This window comes from Dromiciops gliroides, chromosome 2 (genome assembly GCF_019393635.1).
Source record: "Dromiciops gliroides isolate mDroGli1 chromosome 2, mDroGli1.pri, whole genome shotgun sequence".
Classification (NCBI taxonomy): Eukaryota; Metazoa; Chordata; class Mammalia; order Microbiotheria; family Microbiotheriidae; genus Dromiciops; species Dromiciops gliroides.
The window spans coordinates 254,784,822-254,808,983 of record NC_057862.1 but is presented as its reverse complement, the minus strand read 5'-3'; the positions used below and the strand labels follow the sequence as shown (position 1 = coordinate 254,808,983).

General features: G+C 42.3%; 1 protein-coding gene and 1 pseudogene across 5 annotated transcripts in view; both read right to left on the bottom strand.

The window, feature by feature from the left end:
* Window positions 1–10,001, bottom strand: part of PLEKHG3 (pleckstrin homology and RhoGEF domain containing G3) — a 58,684-nt gene extending 48,683 nt beyond the window's left edge. For 3 of the 5 annotated variants that reach the window (XM_043983697.1, XM_043983701.1, XM_043983699.1), the window contains exon 1: window positions 9,625–10,001. The gene's annotated coding sequence lies outside the window, so the exon portion shown is untranslated. Of the gene's footprint in view, window positions 1–9,107; window positions 9,126–9,624 lie in introns of those variants that run through there. The other 2 variants (XM_043983703.1, XM_043983700.1) reach the window with 2 other exon arrangements.
* LOC122738665 lies at window positions 9,123–18,371 on the bottom strand (annotated as a pseudogene).
* Between the last annotated feature and the right edge of the window lie 5,791 nt (window positions 18,372–24,162).

Below are 24,162 nucleotides of genomic sequence, written 5' to 3'. Positions count from 1 at the left end.
CTCACCCTAGGTGTTTATCATGCCTTGAGTTATTAGCTACTAATAGTATGAAGCCATCTTGTTTAGCAAATCATTAAAAAACTAAGCCTCTGTTACTGAAAACAAGGTCTCTTACATAAGTCCTTAAATCTGCACACTTACAATCTTTGGAAATTTTCTAACCTAATTTCTAACCTTTCTAATTCTAAATCTTCCACAAAGAGTTCCCATGGGTTTGGAACTCGTGTGTTAAAAATATTAAAAATGCAACATCTTCAGATTTGCAGGAACAGTTGATTGACATCAGGGAAGATGGAACTTTACTTGCCAAAGTTAAAAAAAACTCCAAACAAAAACCTTTGTATAATTGGTAGACAGGATGCAAAAATGAAAGTCATGATACCATAAGCACAGCCAACAATGCATTTCTTCCATTTCGATCCACATATCTTTGGGAATTTTTCAGCTATGACAGCCAATAAAATCAAATATTGAAAGAAGGAGAATTTCAAATTTGAATTGCTATAGCACAAAGTATTAAGCCAAGATTTTAAAAAATAATTAAACATGTTCCATCACAATATTTTCAAGAGAACAAAGGTTTTTATCATTAGTCAGTAGAATTAAATAAAAACTATAAAAGTGTTTCTTTCATCTTAATTACATCCTTTCTAACTTCCATTTTGAGTATGTTTTCTAATATATGTAATCTATCAGTACAGTAGTACATGTATGTAACTTTACAAATAGGTAAATATAAATACAGTGAGGGTACATGCTAAAAAAAATTGCTTTACTGACAGGGATATGCAATCAAAAAGATCTGAAGGCCATTGCTCCAAATATTTGGGATGGGCCTTTCCAAATCCTGGCTTGCTTGGCCTCCATCTCTTTCTTGTCTAACACAAATCCTGAAAGGAAGCGGCTGCAGATGTCAGCAGAGGCAGTGAATTGAGCTAAGGCAAGAAATCCAACCACCCAGTGCTTGCAAGAGAGATGTTCCCTTGGCCCCCTGAATGAGGGAAGGAACAGAATGCTGACCCTATGCAGATGAGTGTCACATGAAGGACAAACAGTGGCAGTCAACCCCCTTCACAGACTAAAAATGCCTAAGAAAAAAATACCTCCTTAATTTGAAAGACACTGGAATCAACAGATTCTCTGGGTCTCTGGGAAACAGAGGGAAGAAATTCTGGGGAAAATTGATGATGTTTAAAAAAAAGACAAAAATTTCTGAAAGATTAGAGTTCTAACAACCTAGCGTTTTCACAGTACACTACGTCTGATTTAACACATACCAAAAGATAACTGGAAATACAATACCCTCGAATACCATCACTTCAATACTTGGGCCCTGTAGAATAATGAGATATAATCCTAGTTAGCTACTTGCTTGCCCATTCCCGTGCCCTACTATCTATCTCCTCCCACTCTGTGCCAAGACAAACTCCCCAGCAGCTATATCTATGCTCTGCATATCTCAAGCTCTGCATTTGATATAAGAAGACTGTTCCCTAAGAGCTATTCAGGCACTTACTTACCAAGATGTTTACCCCAGACAGACATGCTGGTGGAACAGCCCATTCTGCTCAACTTAGGGCGATAAGGCTTAGAGCAAAGACAGCAGAGATCAGTCTGTGAATCCAACTGTCTCATTTCAGAGAAGAAAAAAACTGTCGTCCCAAGAAATGACGGGATTTGCGCAAGGTCAATTAAATTCAACAAGTATTTATTAAACGCCCCGGTGTTGTACTATGTGTTAACAGATAAAAGGCCAAAAAAAGGATACAGTTTCTGAACTACAGGCGCTAATACTGTAAGCTGGAGAGGTACAACATGTACACAGATAAAATAAAGACAAATTAGATGCAAAGTTATAAAAAGTAATTTCAAGAGGAAGCAAATACTAGCAACTAGGGGGGGTCCGGAAGGCCTCTGTGTAGGAGGTAGCAATGAGGGAAGCTGGGAATTCTAAAAGTGAGAATGGGAGTGAATGTAGAGGGATTTAAGGGGGTAACAACACATGCACAGAGAAGCAAGATGAAAGGTGATGTGGAGTAACAAGGAACAGGATGGGTTTGGCCAGAAAAGAGAATGTGCGAAGGGAAATCATAAGGAATCAGCCTGGAAAAATGGTAGGAGCCATATTATGTAAGGGCTTCGAGTGCCAGGCTGAGGATTTTGTATTGTATCCTAGAGGCAATAGAGGGCCACTGAAAATTTTTGAGTAGGGAAATGACATGGGGACCCAGGTGGTAAGTAAACAGAGGTAAGTAAACATAATCTCAGACCTTGACCTTTTTAGGAAGGGAGAAGTGCTTAAAACATATCTGTCATTGTGGTGGAAGAGCAGTAGTTTTTTTGATTTGTTTGTTTGGGTTTTTTGGTGGGGCAATGAGGGTTAAGTGACTTGCCCAGGGTCACACAGCTAGTAAGTGTCAAGTGTCTGAGGTCGGATTTGAACTCAGGTCCTCCTGAATCCAGGGCAGGTCCTCTATCTACTGCACCACCTAGCTGCCCCCTGGAAGAGCAGTAGTAAGGAAAATAATCTACAATTTTCTGATTTAGAAATGAATACACACACACAGAGGTTTTGTCACATGATCATTGCATCCAGAAGTAGTGCAGGTGGCATTGTTAAGTCCACAGTAGGAATTCTTCTGGATTTATTGGTTGACTACTCAAGAGCCTCTGACCCCTCTTTTTGCCACCAGTAGAATATCAGATGGGTGGAGAATGACAGTCACTCCAAACACCTGCCCTTCTGGCTCATCAGAAATACCAACATCCTTCCTCCTACACCAGGGGTTATAGACTTCAGGAGATGGAAAGGAGGAGGGAGAACTGCCAAGGATGGCAAACACAGAAAACAAGAGGGTTAACTAGATGGCATCTGGATCTAAGATTCTAGGAATCTTTCTCTATTTCTGACCAAGCCCTTACCAGCAGCATGAGCAAGACCCAGAGCAGTAAACAACACACACACAGAGCCTAGCACATAGTAGGCACTTAATAAACATTTATTGATTGACTCTCAGACTCACACACAAAACCTCTCTGCCCACTAGGGGGCCATAGCATTCTCAGAGCTACAGGTGGGCGAGTGGCAATTTTTGCTTTCCTCACCCAGTAAGTCAATCACAGCTCACTACCCATGATAAAACACTACCAATATCTATGGCTGTATCTTGTCTTTCACCTGTGATCAAAGCTTTATCCAACCTCCCTCTGCCATTATTCTCTGAAATTAAATCATCCAACCCTCTTTATCCTTTGTCAAAAAAGGACCTTGTATGCTGATGGTTGTTCAGTGCCTGCAGATTTCTCCCTGCAACTTCCTCTCTGAAGTATGATTAAATCTATCTTTACCCTCATCACTCAGCTCCCCCAGGAGGGGTTGGGGCAGGCAGGAAAGAGCCCCTTGACCAGATTAGCCTGTGAAGCAGGGGTTCCATAGAAAAAGGGGTTCTAAAGCTAATACTGCTTCCCTGGACATAAGAGCAAGATGATCCCCACATCACCCCGGAGACTTAGCAGTCTTCAAATAGCAGGAAGGATATCGAAGGGAAGAGACATTAGACTTGTATTTGTTAGGGCTTGGAGGGCAGAACTAGGAAGCAGTACTGGGGTGGAAGTTGCCCAGATGCAGATCTAGGCTTAATGTAAGGGGGGGAAACTTCCTAATAAACTCAGAAATGGAAGTGGGGGGAAGATGGAAACAGAGGAGAATACTAAATCCCCTTTCCCTGGGTGGAGGAGGGGAGGTCTTCAAGAGGAAGTTGGATAGGGTAGCTAGGTGGCGAAGTGGATAAAGCACCAGCCCTGGATTCAGGAGGACCTGAGTTCAAATCTGACCTCAGACATTTGACGCTTACTAGGTGTGTGACCCTGGGCAAGTCACTTAAACCTCACTGCCCTGCAAAAAAAAAAAAAAAAAAAGAGGAAGTTGGATGACCTGTTGCTAAGGATATTGTAGAGATGACTCTTACTTGGGTGCTGGTGGGATTGGAATACCTTCAACCCTGATCAACTTTGATATTCTATGACTCTATAACTCCTGACTCAGGAAAAGGGCTCCCAGGAAATTGTCCAACTAGAATATTTATAAAATTAAATTTGAGGGGCAGCTAGGTGGCACAGTGGATAGAGCACCCGCCCTGGAGTCAGGAGTACCTGAGTTCAAATTCGGCCTCAGACACTTAACACTTACTAGCTGTGTGACCCTGGGCAAGTCATTTAACCCCAATTGCCTCACTAAAAAAAACAAAACAAACAAAAAAATTAAGTTTGTGAGATTTGACCAGTGGACTGAGTTAGGAGGGTGGGCCATTTACTGGTGGGTGAGGGGAGGGTGGGTCTGATTGGCTTTGGAGGATCACAGGATAAGGAGAGAATGGATTTAGAGCTGGAAGGGACCTTAGAAATCATTCTGGTACAAAACCTTCATTTCGTAGATGAGAAGAAAGCTGAGACTCAGAGAGGTAAAATTATTAACCAAGTAAGTGGCAAGAGCTGGGACTCAAACCCTGGGTCTCTGATCTGGGCAAATTCAGTGCTTTTTCCACTAACTGAGCAGAGATTTCCAAGCTGAGAGAGGTCTCACTATATCACTGCTTTTTCCCATGCTACTCCCATCTCTGAACCCAAATGCCAGCAAAACTCTCTACCCTAAACTGTGAAGCTCAGGTTGCCCATCACCTTCACGAATATACTCCTCCCCACTGCCCTACTTCCAACTTCCCTAAATTGTGTTAACAATTTGCCTATCCCTTGTGTTACCAATCCAAGGGGCATAAGGCTCCCCTAGTGATTTCTCACCCTTTCCTTTCCCATCCTCTATCCCATTTCCTAGCCCGGCATACCTGCTGTGCAGAATAATGGGTCTTTCCCCTCTAAGGGGAATAAGGGAATAAGGCCTGGCTATTTCACTATCTCCCCAGCTGTAAGACTGAGTGGGGGAGGGAGAGTCACAGATGAAAGTCTGATTCATGGCTGTTCATAGGCAATAGGGGGAATTCCTGGTAGGAAAGACTGGAGCCAAGAAGCAGGATTTATCAGAGGTCAGATGTAATATACCACTGAACTGCTTTGTTTTAGAGCACATAGGTCCTAGTATAAAGATCCATGACAGCAATGAAAAATCCCCATCCATTTCCTAGGACTTCCCTTGTGTTTTGAGGGCCCATTGAACAGTTTCTCCTACTCCAGATTTAAAATATAACCACCCAGAAAGGAGTTAGACCTTTCAGGATCTGAAATTAAGTTAAATTCAAGCTAGGTCACTTTCTCTGTAACAATAGCATTCTGTCCCAACTGAATTTGAGTCCAGAGAAGTGTCCCAACCCCTCTTAATCTTAGTGCCTTCTCTCCGTTATTTACTTTCTATTTAATCTCCATATCGCTTGTTTGTATATATTTGTTTGTAGTCTTCCCCCACAGACATTTTGTTGTTTTCAGTCACTGGAATCATGTCAGACTCTTCCTGACCATTTTACAGTTGTGTCTGATTTTTTGTGACCTCATTTGGGGTTTTCTTGGCTAAGATAGTGGAGTGGTTTGCCATTTCCTTCTCCAGCTCACTTTACAGATGAGGAAACTTAAGTAAACAGGGTTAAGTGACTTGCCCAGGGTCACACAGCTAAGAAATGTCTGAGGCCAGATTTGAATTCAGTAAGGTGAGTATTCCTCACTCTAGACCCAGCACTCTGTCTTCTATACCACCTAGCTGCCCCAATACCAAAAATTTAACCTGTATATAGTGTTTGTATGTGTGTACGTGTGTCTGTCATTTGTTTGTTGTGAGCTTCTTCTTCTTTTTTTTTTTTTTGCGGGGCAATGGGGGTTAAGTGACTTGCCCAAGGTCACACAGCTAGTAATGTGTCAAGTGACTGAGGCCGCATTTGAACTCAGGTCCTCCTGACTCCAGGGCCCGTGCTTTATCCACTGCGCCACCTAGCTGCCCCCTGTTGTGAGCTTCTTGAAGTCAGAAATTGTCTTTTCCCTCTTTTTGTATCCCCAGCAATACCTGGCACAAAGAAGACAATAAATGTTGGCTGATGGTTGGGAAACTGAGAACCTGCTTGTTCTCAGGATTGTGCTTCTATTCGTGGAAGTCATAAGACTTTTTTATGGTTGGAAAGTAATTTAGAGATCATCTAGTCCCTAGCTTCTTAAACTGTGGGTCAAGACCTCATATGGGGTTTTGTAACTGAATGTGGGGGTCAAGAAAAATTTAGCAACAGTAAAAGGTTATGTTGCTGTTTGTCCTTCATTCTCAAAGACCGTGACATCGGAGTAAAGTCATGACTTGCAGTGAATTGAATTGGGGGGTGGGGAGGAGACCTATGCAAGGTTACCAATCTCACTCTCTCCTCCAGAGCCATCTGGATCCAGCATATATATATATATATATGGATGACTGAAGCTGACCCCTGATGTTTGAGGCAATTGGGATTAAGTGACTTGCCTAAGGTTATCTGAATTGAGATCTGAACTCACATCCTCCCCACTTCAGAGCCAGTGCTGCATCCACTGTGCCACCTAGCTGACCAAAAAGTTATGTATACCTATTTTATATACCTATATACCCAGGGTCACATAAAAATTTATCCAGTGAAAAGGGATCTCAAGTGGAAAAAGTTTAAGAAGCCCTCATCTAGTTCAACCCACCACCTTTACTTTAAATATAAGGAAACTGAGGCCCAGAGGGATGAGAGAGGATTGAGATCTGATCCCAGTATTTCCTGTTGCAAATACAGTGCTCTCCCTGCTCCAATAAACAGCCCACAAATAACTAGAAAGAAATCTAAATGTCTGCTAGCTTCCCCTGCCTGTCACCCAGAATCAAAAGCACTAATGTTACCAAGAAATGGAAATTAGCTAAGTCTGAGCACCACTTGTACTGAAGGGCAGGGAGGTCAGGAGAGCAGAGGGGGTAAAAAAAAGGAGAGAAGTAAAGGGAGAGTTTGGAGGACCCAGCAAAGGAGAGGAGAGGGCTAAGAATGAATGCGTCAGGGGCAGCTGGGTGGAGCAGTGGATAGAGCACCGGCCCTGGATTCAGGAGTACCTGAGTTCAAATCTGGCCTCAGACACTTAACACTTACTAGCTGTGTGACCCTGGGTGAGTCACTTAACCCCAATTGCCTCACTAAAAAAAAAAAAAATGAATGGGTGGGCCTCAGGGGTGGAGATGGAAAGAATAAATAAGCTCTACCCAAACTTTTAGGGGATAAATTTGAGATGATCCCACCAACAGTAGTTTCCAGCAGTTCTCCCAGAGGGATAGGAAGAATTGTCTGGGCCTGTAGTAATGAAACAAAGGCATCTGGGAGAAGCGGCTAACCAGAGAAAAATAACAGAGCCCAGGGGGTCTGGAATAGGAGAAAAACTGAAGAAGCTAAATGAAGACTACACTGCATGCTGAGCTCTAGGAATATTCAAACAGAAAAACCATATGGGTGCACTATTAACCCTCCCATACCTGCACTAGCCCTGGCTGCATCCCACTGTCTGTAGCTTAGACACTATGGTGGGCTGCAGGAAGATAATCTACAAGTCTGGGGTGCCCCCTCTCCTTTCCATTCCATTCCTCTACGTACTTCAGGTCACCATTATTAAGCCCAGGGTCTTTGGTCTCCTACTGTGTAAACAAACTGACTCAGATGAAATCCCTGAATATGGTAAGTCAAATATTTACCCTGAAACTAGGACCCTGGGGAATGTAACATGCCAACGGGTATAAAGGTCTGGGATTGGCTCCTGGTATCATCTGTCAGTGACTGCTCAGGAGAAGTTCAACAAGTGGGAGTTGAGGGGGTCCTTTCATGGACAACAGAGGGGAAAGGAAACAAGACTGGGGGGGGTCACATAGGGAAACTGGTGGTGAAGGGGGTGGGGGATAAGTAGATAGTACTTTTTCTGACACCCTAAAGGACGACCTTGGGATCCTCAATTTCCCCCATGCTGAATTCATCCCAGACACAAAGGAGTGTCATATCACTGCAGAAAGTGGGACTGAGGGAAGGCTCCATGAGGCCACCAAGGTTTCACACAAGGAGTGACAAGTATGCTGATGCAGCACATGTCACACTTCATCCCAAACATTTAAGGCCATGGGAAAGCCTGGTGCCAAATACTAATGAGCCTGAGAAGCTAGCCAGGCAGGAACCACAACCCATCTGAGGACAGAGGCTTCTTTTGACTGACCAGTTCTCTTTGATCCCAGCTGGCTGGATATCCCACTGGGAACGATTATGGTGGAATCACTCCCTCAACAAATCCACTTCAGACTGGCACCTTGCATGGCAAAAGACCAAGGCAAGAGAAAAAAAGGACCAAAATCCTGCCAGATGAGAGAGCCCCCTCCCCTTCCTGTGGCTTGTCATTATTCTCACTGCTTATTATTTCTTGAGCAACAGCAATGTGCAAAGTACATGCAAAGACACAGCTCCCAGCCCCCAGGGCTCACAATCCCCTATTATACTGGGCCTGGGTTGCCTAAAGATGCACCCAAGGTGGGGAATCAGCACAATATGCTGACATCGTAAGGATAAAACTCCATCTCTGCTGCTTCCTTCTGATCATTTCATCCTCCTCTAGTTTTCAAGACACTTCCTTGCCACCTCATTCTTCCATCTCCTGACTACTAGTCTGTCCTTCCACCTTTAAGTTCCCAGTTGCAGATAATCAGACCTTTATGTTGGTTCTGATCCACTCATCCCCACCTCTTCTAAATATCATTGGGGAGGGAAAAAGAAAGAGGGGCCAAAAAACAAGAAGGAACTCTTGGGGGGATGGGGGAAATCATAGAACCCGCAAGGGGTCAAATAAAAGCGAGCTATTCCAAAATTGGTGTCCGAGGTGGGGATTTTATTCCCCTTCCCATTCTTTTTCTCCATAACAAGACTGTAAGCACCTCGGGGCATTTGGAGGTATATTCCCATTTGGAAGGGGAGGAAGTTTCAGCTTGAAATTCCTTCCCATACTGGCACCAAAAATAAACTAATCTCTTCAACGCTAAAATCCCAGCAGCCCCTTAAAGGTTAGAGAAGAAACCTCAGGAGCCTCCAAGAATCGAGAAAAGTCCCAGGACTGCTTGGAAACGAAAATCCTTGCTTAGGAGGACTCACCTTCCCTTCTGGATTTCAACGGGCAGAGACGCTAGGCACAAACCCTGAACGCAGAGGGAGCCGTCGGAGTTTGCAACCTAGCGGGCTGGTAGGGGGCGGGGGTAGGAAGGACCTAAATCTCCGTCCAGCCCGCGCTTCCCGGTGTTCAAATTCAATGTCCTTTACATGCCACAGGGTGTTCTCGCCCTCTATTTCCGGGGTAGGGGCAAAAGGCCAGAAAATGTCTCCTGGTTAAAATGTTTTTCTAATCCAAGCCGCGTGATCACTAATTCTCCTAGCAATGAGCCAGAACATCGCCTTACCTCTTTTGTCATTTCCCTGGGTGCTCAGGTGGTAGGGCCTGAGTTACTGGTGTGCGAGGAGGGTGGGGAGTTGGGGGTTGGGGGGCGGAGTGGAGTAGAGTGGGGGAGAGAGATCCTTCCTGCTAAGCTGACCAACCTGGGGAGCTCCAACTTCCCCTATCAGAGAGGCAGAGGAGAAAAAAGGAAGAAAAGGCGAGAGAAGAAAAGGCACTCACCAGATGACCTGGCCCCCCGCCGCGGCGGCCCGATCCCGATGCAGCCGAGACCAGTTGCCTACAAAGTGTGAAGGCAGCTTGGGAGACTCCAGGCACTAGGGGCCGTTCCATGTGCCCGAATGATCCTGAGGACAGTTTGAAATACGCTTACGAAAGGAGCTGGACCGCGGCCGGCCCACTCCCCACGCCCACTCCAACCATCCCCCTCCCCTTGGCAGGGACAGGACGAAAGAGAGGCGAGCAGCCAGATCTCTAAGAGAAAGATCCCTGGGGAGACCCCCTGGTCACAGCTTCCCAGGGCCTGGCAGGAAGTCAGTGCAGAGCTGAGCCAGGAGCAACAGCCTGGGTGGAGAGAGATGGGCGGATCAGGAATTTTTCCAGTGGGTGGAGACTGCTTTACTGCTGGAATTCAGCTATTGGAGGCTACGGTGCTGCACAGCTGGGGCCTGGGGAAACTTCTCGGGGTTTGGGAGTGTAGCTTCAGGGGAAATTCTGTGTCTGGCTGTGGTTAAGGCTATGCTCGGGGCTCTCAGCTAATGATTAACGCGGGGAGGAAAATCGAAGAATTTACGTAGCAGCAGACACAGAAACTGCCATGGTCTGATCAGTTTCTGTACGCCCAGTACGACGAAGGACATACCTGGAAAAACTGCTAACCAGGACCTGAAGATACATAGGGTGTACTACCGACCCTATTCCTGACGTCTTTAAGAGTAGCTATTACAGCCCATAAAACACTTCCTACATAAAGTCTTTTGCGATCTCCCTGCCCCTCCTCCCAATTGCCCCATATTGATTTTGCACGTGTCTTGTGTATGCTTATTTTGTGCATACATCTTTCCCCGTTATAAAATGTAAGCTCCTTGAGGGGAGGGACTATTACATTTGTGTCTTTGGCTATACAGCATCTATCCTAGTGCCTGCCACACAATAAATATATAATACATGCTTTCTGACGTTCTGGGGAACCAGAAGCCAAATATTACCCTCCCTTTTTTATGATAGGAAAACTCAGGCCCAGAAAATTGAGATCTCTTCGGTTCCCACTGGAGTGAGACACAGGGATTGTGAATGAATACAGCAGGTCTCCAGTTCTCAACTTTGTTTTCTGGGACTTTTTACAAAACTCAAGTCCAATGGAAGTGGATAGAACTGAATATGATAAATGCATATTGCAGAAAGAAAAATTCAACATCTACATGAGATTGGGGATTGACTGACAGGAAGGTCAGGTTCCCCTCCCAATTTGATGAGATACCCGAGTCGAGAGGCAGAAGGAAGGAATCTTTAACTGTACTTTAGTTGCCTAGAGAAATGAGTAAGTCACAGAAAGGCAGTTGTAGACAAAGAACTACCGTATTTCAAGAGGTAAAAGCTTAAACAGTTACAGGTCTTAGGATCATAGATTTAGAGCTGGAAGGGAACCTTAGAGGTCATTCAGTCCAAACAAACCCTTAATTTTCCAGATAAGTAAACTGAGACCCAAAAAGTTTAAGATATTTGTCCAAGGTCATACAAGTAGTGAAAGGAAAAGTCTGGACTTGAACCCAAAACCAATTTTTTTTTCCCTCCAAAACCAGGGTCGAATCATGTTGTATGCAGAGCACTAAACTGGATGTTGAGGGGTTGGGGTGGGGAGTGGACAATTAATGGAACAAAATAATTTGAAGTGATAGTCCCTACTCCCCAGAAGTTTTCAGTCCATCAGCTGTAGTAATTTTTTTAAAGGGCGGAGGGCAGCTAAGTAGTGCAGTGGACAGAGCACTGGCCCTGGAATCAGGAGGACCTGGGTTCAAATTCGGCCTCAGATACGTAACACTAGCTGTGTGACCCTGGGCAAGTCACCTAACCCCAATTACCTCACCAAAAAAAAAAAAAAGGGGGTGGTAGGTAGATGGGGATAGCTAGTTGCTACAGTGACTAGAGCACCAGCCCGTGAGTCAGGAGGACCTGAATTCAAATGTGACCTCAGACACTTGACAATTACTGGCTGATCCTGGGAAAGTCACTTAACCATGATTCCATTACAAAAAAATTTTAAAACATTTTTTTAAAAATCTCTACTCAGGTTTTTCAGTTGAGAAACCTTTGCCTCTCTCCTTCCCCCATCCAAACACTGTGAATCTCTTTAAGCCTGGCTTGTCATACCCCATCATTAATCTGATCATCACTCTCCTTCCTGATCATCCATAACACTAATTGCCCTTAGCATATTTTTCTGGAGTAGATTATAGTCAATACAGTATTTTATGATTTATTATATCCTTTTCTATTTGATTAATGTGTGGTAGTACTTTGTCCCTAATAAGCATGTAACCTATTTGAAGAAAGGAGCCGTGCCTTATACACTTGCACTCCCACAGTGCTAAAGCATCATTCTAGTCTGAGGAGGCACTCAATGGTTATTTATTTTTTTTTTTAGTGAGGCAATTGGGGTTAAGTGACTTGCCCAGGGTCACACAGCTAGTAAGTGTTAAGTGTCTGAGGCTGGATTTGAACTCAGGTCCTCCTGACTCCAGGGCAGGTCCTCTATCCACTGTGCCATCTAGCTGTCCCCACTCAATGGTTATTGCTTTTGGAGGGGGAAGGTTGGGGGGCAGGGGCGGGGAATGAGGGTTATATCCACTGTGCCACCTAGCTGCTCTCAAATGTGTCTTAAAAGGCTTCAACTGATCACCAGTTGCCAGAGACAGAGAACAACAAAGACAGATGGTAGATCGTCATTTTCCCCCCAGTTGGCACATGAATGGAGGAGATGATTGTTTCCCTCACCCAATAGCCCAGAGGAATGGAGGATATCAAAGGATGGATCTTCTAGAGGATTGAACTAATTTCATTTGGGTGGCTAAGAAGTATCCACCACTTGGTTTTTCCCCCTTGTTATTTCCCTTGCTATTCTATCTCAGATATTTAATATAAGGTTTTTGTCTGATCAGTGTTTGTGCTGATTGGAGGCTTCAGCTGTATTTGTATGATTACCCAGAACACCCCACATTCTAGAGCTGAGTGGGACCTCTATTACATACACAATGAGGTGGGCAGCTAGGTGAGGCAGTGGTTAAAGCACCGGCCCTGGAGTCAGGAGGACCTGATTTCAAATTTGGCCTCAGACACTTGATACTTACTAGCTGTGTGACCCTGGGCAAGTCACTTAACCCTCATTGCCCCACCAAAAAAAAAAAGAATGAAAGAGTACCGAGTACAGTACCTTGCATGTGGTTGGTACTTAATGCATGTTTGTTGAATTGTATTTAAGGAAAATTACAGAAAATCTACATTAGATAAAACAGAAGACTGTGAAAATAAAAAGTGGTCCTTTGGAAACTTTAGGTAGTCTGGATCTTTCTTTGCCTTGCTACCAATTTAAGTCCAAGTAGTTTCACCCTATTATTAAGTAATTTATTAGAATAATAATACCTTTCACTTTAGTAATGCCTTTAATCCAGGGATCTTAAAATGCTCTAACAAATGCAGATTAATTAATCTTCACAACACCCTAGTGATGAAGCAGGTAGGTGGTAAATATTCTTTACCATTTTATGGGTGGGAAAATCAAGACAGATGAGGTGACTCACTAAGAAATACGTAGGAAATCAGTGGGTCAAAGTTCAAATACACAAAACTGGTCTAGCTGCTTTCACATAGTAGGCACTTGTGCCAATTGCTTACCCTCAAGAATTATCAAATCAATAAGCACACATCATTCATCTTTCCCGTGAAGGGATTTTCCAAATTGTCCGTTCATTTTAACCGTTATGATAGACATCAGGAAAGTGAGACTGGTTCAAAAATAATAAGTAGGACCGATGACAAAGTGTGGTACTCAGGATGCAGAATGAGACTTTTTTTGGTCGTGGCTAATGAGGGGATTTGTCTTGTTTGATTATCATTATGTGTCACAGGGGTTTTGTTTCTTTTTTCTTTTCCAATGGTATGGATGGGGGCGGGGCAGAGACTAAGTGGGAGAAAAAATAGATTTTTTGTGTTAATTGAAGAAAAATAACACTTTAAAAATAAGTGGCTGGGGGGAGTATATATACTCCATAAATAAGAAGAACTGGGATGGTGGGGGTGGGGGGAATGCCTTCTTCATATGACAGGACAGATCCAGGATGGAGTGCCAGAGCAATGAGCTATGGGACATCTGACTTCAAAAATGTCTTAGAAACTCCAACAAACACATATTAGTGAGAGCTAAGAATCATAAGTTGCACCTTTACAATGCAATTACTGGTTAAGACTCTCAGAATCACTTTTTCAACGATGCTCCTGTTTTAGGCTCAGTTTACCTGAAGTCCTGATGTTAGCAGAACAGAAGAGGGATGGGCTATTCATCCATAGCCCCTCCTTAGTTACAGTTGTCAACCTTCTTGGCCAAAGAGAAAAGTTGATATCTGAAAAGGGAAGAAACTCTGGGGGAAGGAAAAGACGAGAAGGAAGTGACATCAACCCCCAAACCTTACTGACTTGCCACTCTTGGGCAGGGAGCACTTGAGGCAACAAGCTCTGTGTCTGCAGCAGAAACATTTGCCAATCTTTTGTGGTTTGTTAAGAACACAGAAGTTGAGTGTGAACTATTTCTGGAGATCACTTATACTCACATTTGTTATCAGTAGATAAAAGGGTAATATTTTCAATTTGTAAAGCAGAAGGGGATTCGGGAATGAATGACAAGTCTGAGATATTAAGGAGCTGCTTTCACGCCCTTGGACAAATCACTTCCCCTCTGAATCTCAACTTTCTCATCTGTTAAACAGAGACTTGTAATGGATTTTCTCTTAGGTCCACCCTAAAACTAGATCCCAGAATCCTATGATTTATATACAGACATGGATCAACCTTTTTTCCCTCCCTTTCTAGCTGTGGCTTCCTGGCTTTTGACTATTTTGTTCTTAGCACCAGAGAATGGGCAGGGGAACAAAAGGGATATATGACTTCAAAGCCCATTTTTTCTGCTTGTTAGCAGTTCTGTAAAATGTTGATGAGGAATGGTGAGGGGAGAAAGGCGAGGTAAAAACCACTGGCTGGGTGACTTAAAGGAAAGAGTGAGAAAGAGAGAAGTGTGATGGTGAAATAACAAAAAAAAAATAAGAAAAGAAAGAAAAGTGTAAGTGCATCAAGAATACATTTTTGAATGGTTTTTTTGCTACATCTTATATTTTCTTCTATTATTTCAGTCTTTTGACTTTGTTTTAATGAATTTGAATTTTTGAATGAAAGAGTAGAGGAAATTCATAAGAGGACACAGGCAAGCAGAACAATGTTGGTACTACCACATTAAATTTATTGTCTACTTAAACAATAAGCTTATGAAATAGATTCATGATTTCATATTTAGCAACACTTTCTAGGCTAATTGTACAACTTTCACTCACAATGGCCTATTAGATCTCCCACAGGGCTCCATCAGAGAGATAAATAACTCTGTGGGTCTACACTTTTAATACTGTAGCTCACAAGCCCCCAGTAGTGTGCTTTCTCTTAGCAGTCAGCCAATTGATACAATTAACTCTGACCAAAGAAATTTTTTAAATTACAGTTTTTTCTAATCAGCAAAAATCTACCTTGTCTCTCTCCCACCTCCCTCTCTTCCCAATTGAAGAAGAAAAACATAACATCAATATGAAATATATGTAGTCAAATAAAATTAATTCCTCCAATGACTATGTTCAAAAAAAACTATGCGTCATTCTGCACCCTGAATCTTTCACTTCTCTATCAAGAGGTGGGTAGTATGTTTCATCATACATCTTCTGGTATTGTGGTTGGTCATTATGCTGCTCAGAGTTCCTAAATCTTTCAAAGTTGCTCATCCTTACAATATTGTTATTGTTGAATGAGTTGTTCTCTTGCTTCTCTGCTTACTTTGCCCCCTTTCATACAAATCTTCCCAAGTTTCTCATAAACCATCTCCTTCATCATTTTCTCACAATACAATAGTGCTCAATCACAATCACATACCATAATTTATCTAGCCATTCCCTAATTGATAGGCATCCCCTCCATTCATAATGCTTTGCCACCACAGAAAGAGCTGCTATAAATATTTTAGTCCATTCTTAGAGTTTGTTTTGCTTAGGACTAATCCCTGACTCTGTTTATTCCTCTTTTTCCCTTCTTCCTTCCCCCTCTAGTTTCCCTGTTTAGTCAAATGTATTTCTATACCTAAACTCTGTGTGTATGCATGAGTGCAAGTGTGCACATTTGTGTTCTTCCCTCCTTCAACCAATTCAGATGAGAGTGAGGTTCAAGTGTCAGTTGTTCTACCCACTCTCTTCTTTGTTTGTATAAACTTCTATGTATATACCCTGATTATGAGATAATTTTCCTTAACCTTCCTCACCTCCCTCCAGTGTATTCCTCTTCCCCTCCCTTTCCATTCTTATTTTAATATTATCAAAACATAACAGAACCACTCCCAGGCCTTCTGTCTTATTAGACTCCTTCTATGATCCTTGATAACGATAGGCTCTGAGGGATCACATGTATCATCTCCCTTACTAGACTATAAACAGTTTACTCTTATGTAATTCTTGTTGGTTGTTCACATATGTTTACCTTTTTTGGTTTCTTTTGACACCTGTGTTTGAACTTCAAAGTTTCTATCCAGCTCTAGTCTTTTTATAGGATATACCTGAAAGTCTTCTATTTCATTGTGTCCTTTTTTATCCTGTGTAAGATTATATTCAGTTTTGTTAGGTAAGGTCTTCTTGGATGTAATCCTTTGTATTTGGGAATACTGTATTCTAAGTTCTCTACTCCTTTATAGCTGTGGCTTTATAGATTCTGACTGTATCTCCTTGATATTTGATTTTTTTTTCTTTTTGGTTGCTTGCAGTTGTTTTTTTTTTTCTTCTTGCAGTTTTTTTTTCTTTGACTTGGTACCTCTGGATTTTAACTATAATGTTCTGGGAGTTTGAGATTTTTATTCAGGAAGTAACCAGTGGATTCTCTTTCCACTTTGCACATTGGTTCTAAGAGACCTGAGTAGTTTTCTAATACGATCTCTCCCTCCTCCTCCTCCTCCTTCTTCTTCTTTTCTCTCTCTCTCTCTCTCTTTCCCCCTGACTCCCTCCCTGCTTCCTGTGTCAGTTTATAGTTCTGTCATTTAATCTCCAGATAGCAAAGGTGCAGGTGCTCAGAATGGTGGTATTTGTCAGATTGACTGATTTAGTGATCAACAAACAAGGATTTAATAAAAAGTACTGTATATTAGGAAGACAGCATAACAAAGAGAAGAGACCTTGGACCCTTTCACCCAAGTGACCATGGTATAGATTTTTCCCCCTTTCACCCTGTTTTCACACTCCTGGCCTTGTAAGTAGATGTATTTGGTTAAAAGCAAAAATGAACAGGGTTGTGTGGTTCATGTGCAATGTTTTGTAATGAAATCCTTTATTAATAAGTTCACCATGAATTGCATATATGCATAACATCCTTAGGAAGTTTAACAAGAGAAAGGCAGGGAAGTAGCAGAAACAGCAATGCTTTGGAGAGAGTGACTGCATCTTTTTGTGGAGTAGAAACTGTCACAGAATAGGATGCTCTTAATTTTATGGTTCCAGATAAAGAAAAGAAATAAACTAGGAATCTTAAGTCCTCTTTCTCTTTTGGCAGTTGCTGGTATCTCTGCTGCTACAGTGGCAGTAGTTGCTTTGAGACCTTCTTCATTGGAATCCAGGAAGATAAGTGGAAAGATACTTACTAGATACAAAGCCTTTAGCACTGGCAGGCCAGAAAAGCCAGCCTTATACTCATGAAAGACATTGGATATTCTCAAACTGTAGAGAATATGAACCATGTCATAAGATTCTTCTATCTTGACTTTGGAGAGGAACAATTGCTTGTTAAGAATTTCCATTGGAGCAGCTAGGTGGTGTAATGGATAGAAGACCAGTCCTGGAGCCAACAGGACCTGAGCTCAAATCTTGCCTCAGATACTTACTAGCTGTGTGACCCTGGGCAAGTCACTTAACCTGTCTCAGAAAAAAAAAATTTCCATCAAGGCCACTGCTTCTGACTTTGTTCAGATTATAACTGTTTCATAGGTAGGCCCTTTTCCTGTCTTTTTGCCATCATCAATAGGAAGCCCAAACATTATATGTACTTATACAGACATTAGCACCTAGTTCTTCTGTATAGAATCTTCTGTATAGGAATAGTTCTTTCTTCACCATAATCTGTGCCATTTTGTATTCTTCATTACTGACTTTATGACTTCCAAAGAATTTTTTCATAGGATCAGGACCATTGTTTCATTTTAATTTAAAGTTGATGGTATTCACAAAGATCAATAAGCTAAGTGGATCAACTGAATTCTCAGATAGAGCCTCTAAAATTTTACTTTCAGTCTTCTCTTCTACCCAAGCATTTATGTGCTTCCTAATGGCCTACCTCTTAAAAAAGCAAACATCTTGTAGAATTTTTCACAAGATTCTTTAAAGGATGGGAGGAAATTTCAAGTATTTTCTCCAAAGACCCTGTTCATAATCCTAAGCAGGCATGAATCATCTGGTTCATTTATTTTGCTGAGAAGTGACTGGAAACCCAGGTTAATATCTCTACCTCTGTTTAAATAAAGTAATTGTTCTATTTGGGCTGCAATGCCATTCTTTGCTCACAAGAGAACTATGGTCAGGACAAATGAGATGCATGGGGGGAGAAAACACCACATCTGTTTTTTCTTTGCAAAGTTTTTTCAGAAAGGTAGCAGCAAGTGTGCTGTTTGCCTCAGTGACAGAATTCATGATGGAACCTGGGAAAAGTCCCCTCTGTTCCTTCCTGTTTTATTGGGAAACCATTTCCCCAATAATTTTCAATGATTCTTTAATTATTTCTCCTTGCTGTTTTCCAGATCAGTTGTTTTTGCTGTGAGCTATCATATTTTCTTCTATCTTTTTCAGCCTTTCAATTTTGTCTTAATATTTCTTGTTGTCTCATGGAGTCACTGTTTTCTATTTGATCCATTCTGATTTTCAGGGAGTTTGATGCTTGGGCAAGGTTTTGTACCTCCTATGCCAAACAACAGCTTTCTAAGGTGTTTTCTGAGATTCCCTTTCTGAGGTATATGGGAGTATTCAGGGAGAACTAAAAAGTCTTATGTGAGGGCTTGCTGAGCCCTTTTCAGAGCTGCTCATCTACCTTTGGTGCCCACCTCTCACCCAAGTCTTAACTGTGGCTCCAAGAAGCTGTAGTATGTTTAGCATTTATACCCGAGTAAACCATTTCAGCAGACAACCTAAATCAAGGTGAGGGTAATCAACGGGCCTCAAACCTGTCAGGGAGTTAGGGGGATGTCTACCCCAAGCATGTGAAGACTTCCCCTGGCAGAATGGGTGGATGAGAACAAGTTGTTCCAATGGCCTTGAAGGAGAATGAAGCAGGTACTGTGGAGCACTTAGAGTTTGGTAAGACATAGAAAACACCAAGGTTATCCACTACATCCTGGGACATCTCCAGTCATCCTGACTTTTGTCTTGCATTGGACTTCAATGACTCAGGAAGAGAAAGTGAAGCTGATGACTTTGTATAACTCTGGTTCACTTAAATTCAATTCATGCATAAGTCAAGACAGAGCAGAAAGTCATTGGTCCTCTTGGAAAACAAAAGATGAATGACAACAATAAGTTCCCTTTCTAATTCTTTCTTCTGTAGCTTTCATTTCTTTTCAGTTTTTGCCTCTGGTGTTCTCATTTATTTTGTAAAAATATTTTTTTTTGAGGGGCAATTGGGGTTAAGTGACTTGCCCAGGGTCACACAGCTAGTAAGTGTTAAGTGTCTGAGGCCGGATTTGAACTCAGGTATTCCTGAATCCAGGACCAGTGCTCTATCCACTGTGCCATCTAGCTGCCCCCTTGTAAAAATATTTTAACTCTTGTTTTGTCTCTCCCAAGAGTACTAGTTGAACTTATGCCCTAGTTATGTTTTCCCTTGAAGTGTTGCTTGTAGATGTTTTAGAGTGATTCTCTTCTGTGTTTGTGTCTTGAATGACCCCGTCCCCATAATAGCTTTTTATATTATAGTTCTTTTATTGTTTATTTGCTCATTCTCCCACACTACATCTTAACTTCAGACTTTATGTTAGGGCCAGGCTCTGCAAGGGAATGTCTGGGCTGATTCTGTTGATACTTTCTTGGGATATTGAGTGTTCTGTTACTCTAAGATCTCAGGAATAGTTCAGATTGGAGATCTGCAAGTTTTCAGTGCTCCCAAAGTGGACTGATCTAGGTCAAAGTCTGATTTCAGCCCTGCTGATCTGAGCTCTATGAGTTCATGACCTGGGTTTGGATGTGAGCAACATGCCTGTGGACATATCCCATTTGGAATTCTAGTAGGCTGTTGCTAGACTCAGTCATTACCAACCAGCTGGAAAACTCTGTTGGCTCACAATGACGGAATTGCTGTCTCTCCTTTGGTCTGGGATTCTTTCCCTGATTAAGAAGTCTTGGTTCAAATCTTACCTTCACTATTTAATATCTGTGTGACCAAGAATAAGTAATGTCCTTTCTGAAATTAAGTGGCCTCATCTATAAAATAAAAAGTTATGCACTACTCTGACCTCCCTGGGTTGTTGCAGGGAAGCACTTAAAAAACTTTGGAATTAAATAAATGTGAGTTATTACTATGTAAATGTGGGTTATTATTTTTTAAAGGGAAGGAATCAGTGGTTAAGTCGATGCTTGCTTTTCTCCTTTAAATTTTTATTTTTAGAGGTGATTGGAGTTAAGTGACTTGCCCAGGGTCATACAGCTAGTATCTGAGGCTAAATTTTAACCCAGCTCCCCCTGACACCAGGGCCAGTGTTCTATCCACCTAGCTTCCCCATGGGTTATTATTATTATAACTTGCTCCCACTATGTTGACTCCTGTTTTTCAGTCCATAAACATATAAACACAGTTTATGCATTTCCATGAAAAACTGAATACCAAGACATTCCAGCTACTTACTCCTTTTCTCTTTATATCCAAGCTCCTGGTTAGAACCTTGGGGGCAGCTAGGTGGCACAGTGGATAAAGCACCAGCCCTGGAGTCAGGAGTACCTGAGTTCAAATCCAGCCTCAGATACTTGACACTTACTAGCTGTGTGACCCTGGGCAAGTCACTTAACCCTCATTGCCCTGCAAAAAAAAAAAAAAAGAAAAGAAAAAGAACTTTATGCTTTTAGTTCTTTCTCCCCCACAACCCAATTCTATTCAATTCAATCAGCAAGAATTTGTGTTTATTATAGTCAAGGCACTGTGGTAATCAGTGGGAATACAAAGCCCAAAATGGAACCTAGTTCTTTTGGTCAAGGATATTTTGTAGACAGATAAATACATATTAGATAATGTGAGGCGGGAGAGAACACTATCACAATGAGGTCAGGCCTGACTTTCATTAGGAGGTGGAATTTGCATTGAGCCTTGCAGAAAGTGAAGCATCCCAAAAATCAGAAGAGAGGAGGGAATGGAAAGGATGGAATGCTTAGTAAGGCAACAAAACAGGTCAATTTGGATAGAATGTAGATCAAGTGAAGGGGAAGAATGTGAAATAAATCTGGAAATGTAGGCTTAAGCCAGATTGCGAAGGGCTTTACATGCCAAGATGAAAAGAATATATTTTGTTCTAGAGCCACTGATAGTTTACTGACGAAGGGCATGACCTGGTCAGACTTGTGCTCTGGGCTTTGGGCAGCCTTCTAAAGGATGGATCAGAGAAGGGAGAGGTTTGGGGCAGTTGGGAGACTATCATGATTGAATGCTCTTCTGAGATTTATCGTAATTATTGATAGCTCTCCAGAAGTGAATGGCTAAGTATAGGTACTATCGAATGAATTAGTGGTGAGAGGAGAGGAGGAAGAATCTCAGAAATATTCTCAGAAATACTGCTGATGGAAGAAAAGAGAAGGGGAGGCTGCATAATAAAGCAGAAAGGGAAGTCTGTTGAGTCATTCTGCCATCACTACAGGATATACAGTATACAAAGCTGATGGGCTATTTATTGATAAGTTAACACTTGGTGATCCCTTTACAAAATGTGGAAACCCATCTCCGATGGAATTAGAGGATCATTTCAGGATTGGCTAGGCTGAAAATGTGTCTATTCCCCAAGGACTTTTAAAAGTCTAAAATGGAGGGCAGCTAAGTGGTACAGTGGATAAAGCACCAGTTCTGGGTTTAGGAGGACCTGAGTTCAAATCTGGCCTCAGACACTTGACACTTACTAGCTGTGTGACCCTGGGCAAGTCACTTAACCCTCATTGCCCTGCCCCCCCCCCAAAAGTCTAAAATGGCCAATCTAGGTCAAAAGGAGGAGGAAGAGCTTGGCCCCTAAGAGGTAATTACCGGGGAAGGGGATTTTCACTTTACTTCTTTTACTCCATCAGCCATGGGAAACCACCCCAGTAATAGGAGATACTACATTCAACATGGAGCAAAGGCACACACATGACTGGAACAGATATATAAAGACAATCCCTCAAGAAAGCTACTTCAAGTTGGATCCTCTGGCAGCTGAGAAGGGAGCAGGCTATGAATTTAAAACAGAGTTAACTCTTGTAATTGAGAGTGAGGGAATAATCTCCTTAGCAAAGATGGTGAGCTAGGGGGAGGGTTTATTGAGGTTTCCACAAAGAGAGAGAGGATGCTGTGGCCCTTCAGTTCACCTGGCTGTGAGTTGCTTGGCCACATGTGTTCCCTACATGTGTGCCTCACTATTACTATAATCTGAGTTATCTTCACTCTTCCCACATATTCTGTGTGTATTAAAGGAGAGTGTGACCAGATTTTCAGAGGTCTATCTTAGTAAATGTCTTTTCTAAGAGTCTGTTGTATCTACTGGTTGATTGTTAAGGGGGTGGGGGCAGAGCACCACCAATTGGGGCTTGTCAGCTATAATAGTAGGAGTAGCCATCAATATGGTACCTAAGAAACTGGGTAGTAGTTGCCCTCCTAGGGATCCAACTCGTGAGTGGCAAGTTGGGAGAGTAGCTCAGAGGAGGTTACATATTAAAGTGGTCCCCTAAGCATGTATTTGGCAGCCCCAAACTTCTAAATCCTAGCATTATTTCTGCCAAAGGCTCATAGAGAGGCCGCACCACCAATTTAAATCTATAAAACAAGGGGGTAAATGAGTTGTGCTTCCTTCTCCCATGTCCTCTAAACTGGGGGATATTGGGACAGCGGGGGTCTGAGGATTAACTGGTGCTAAATAAGTGCTGAATCAGAGTAAATAAGCAGTATTTCTCCTGCATTTCTACTTCTACACAGGCAGGCCCCCATGTTAAGCCTCCAGAGCTTTGCTAATTACCCACTGCCCTGCATTCCCCACACAGCAACAGCCTCTAAGGTCCTGGATTAGCAGAACCCTTGCTGGCCTTATGGCTTCAGTTACCATGACAACCCTTTTCTCTCCCCGACCCCCACAGGGTTTACCTACATTCCTGTGAACTAATAACCACTCCCCACAGGAAGGCAGAAAGGAGACCCCTTTGGAGAGATACTGAAAGAAATAAGTATGAAAAACTTTTCTGCCTCTCTCTATGGTGTGTTTTACAATTTCTGGAAATACTCCTCAGCCCCTCTTCTCTGTTTCCTTCACACTAGACTTTCCCTCATAGCATTGTGCCTACAACCATTCCACAAATATTCAATTGCTCTTGTATCCAGGACTTTTAAAGTCTAGTCTATGAATAAGGCGCTACACCGTGCTAAGGACTTGGACTACAAAGACTGTGTCCCAGTACAATTCCTGTCCTCAGAGAGTTTATATTCTATAGAATTCACCACAATTCAAGATACAGGGTGACAGGGACAAAGGAGAGATCCTGGCAAAGTACTCTTGGGAAACTTGAGAAAGAGGAAATTGTTTTTTAACTGGGGACATCAGGGAAATTTTCATGGAAAAAGGGGTATGGGATTTGAAGAGGCAGAGATGAGCAGGGTCATTCTAGGCATGAGAGATGACTTTCGTGAGAAGCAGGAAACTGGGGACTAGCAGCTGGATTTTGACTGGAATGTAGAGTATGTGAAGGCAAGTTGTATAAAATAAGGCTGAAAAGGTAGGTTAAAGTCAACTTGTACAGAGCTTTAAATGCCAAACTAAGAAATATGTATTTTATCCTACAGGAAATAATGACCTATTTAAAGTAGTGGGGGTGGGGTGGGAAGGAGGAGGAGAAATGGTCAGACCTTTGCACAAGTCCCTATAAGCTCCTTGAGGGAAGAAACCAAGTCACAGTCACCTTTGTAGACCTCTCATCCCCTAGCACATTGCTTTCAAAGCAGTTTAGAAAATGTTTATGGAAGGAAGGAAGGAAGGAAGGAAGGAAGGAAGGAAGGAAGGAAGGAAGGAAGGAGGGAGGGAAGGAATAAAACATTCAAAATGGATCCTGGTGTTCTACTCGAACCATTAGACCACACCACCAATCTCAGGGTCAAGACAAAATAATAGTTAGCTAGGATACTTGACCTTACATTAGCAGCAGTATGGGAGTTGGGCTCTCCAGTCCTAGAAGAATGCAGATCAACATGTGTTTATTTAGTTTCCCTTATGTGCTC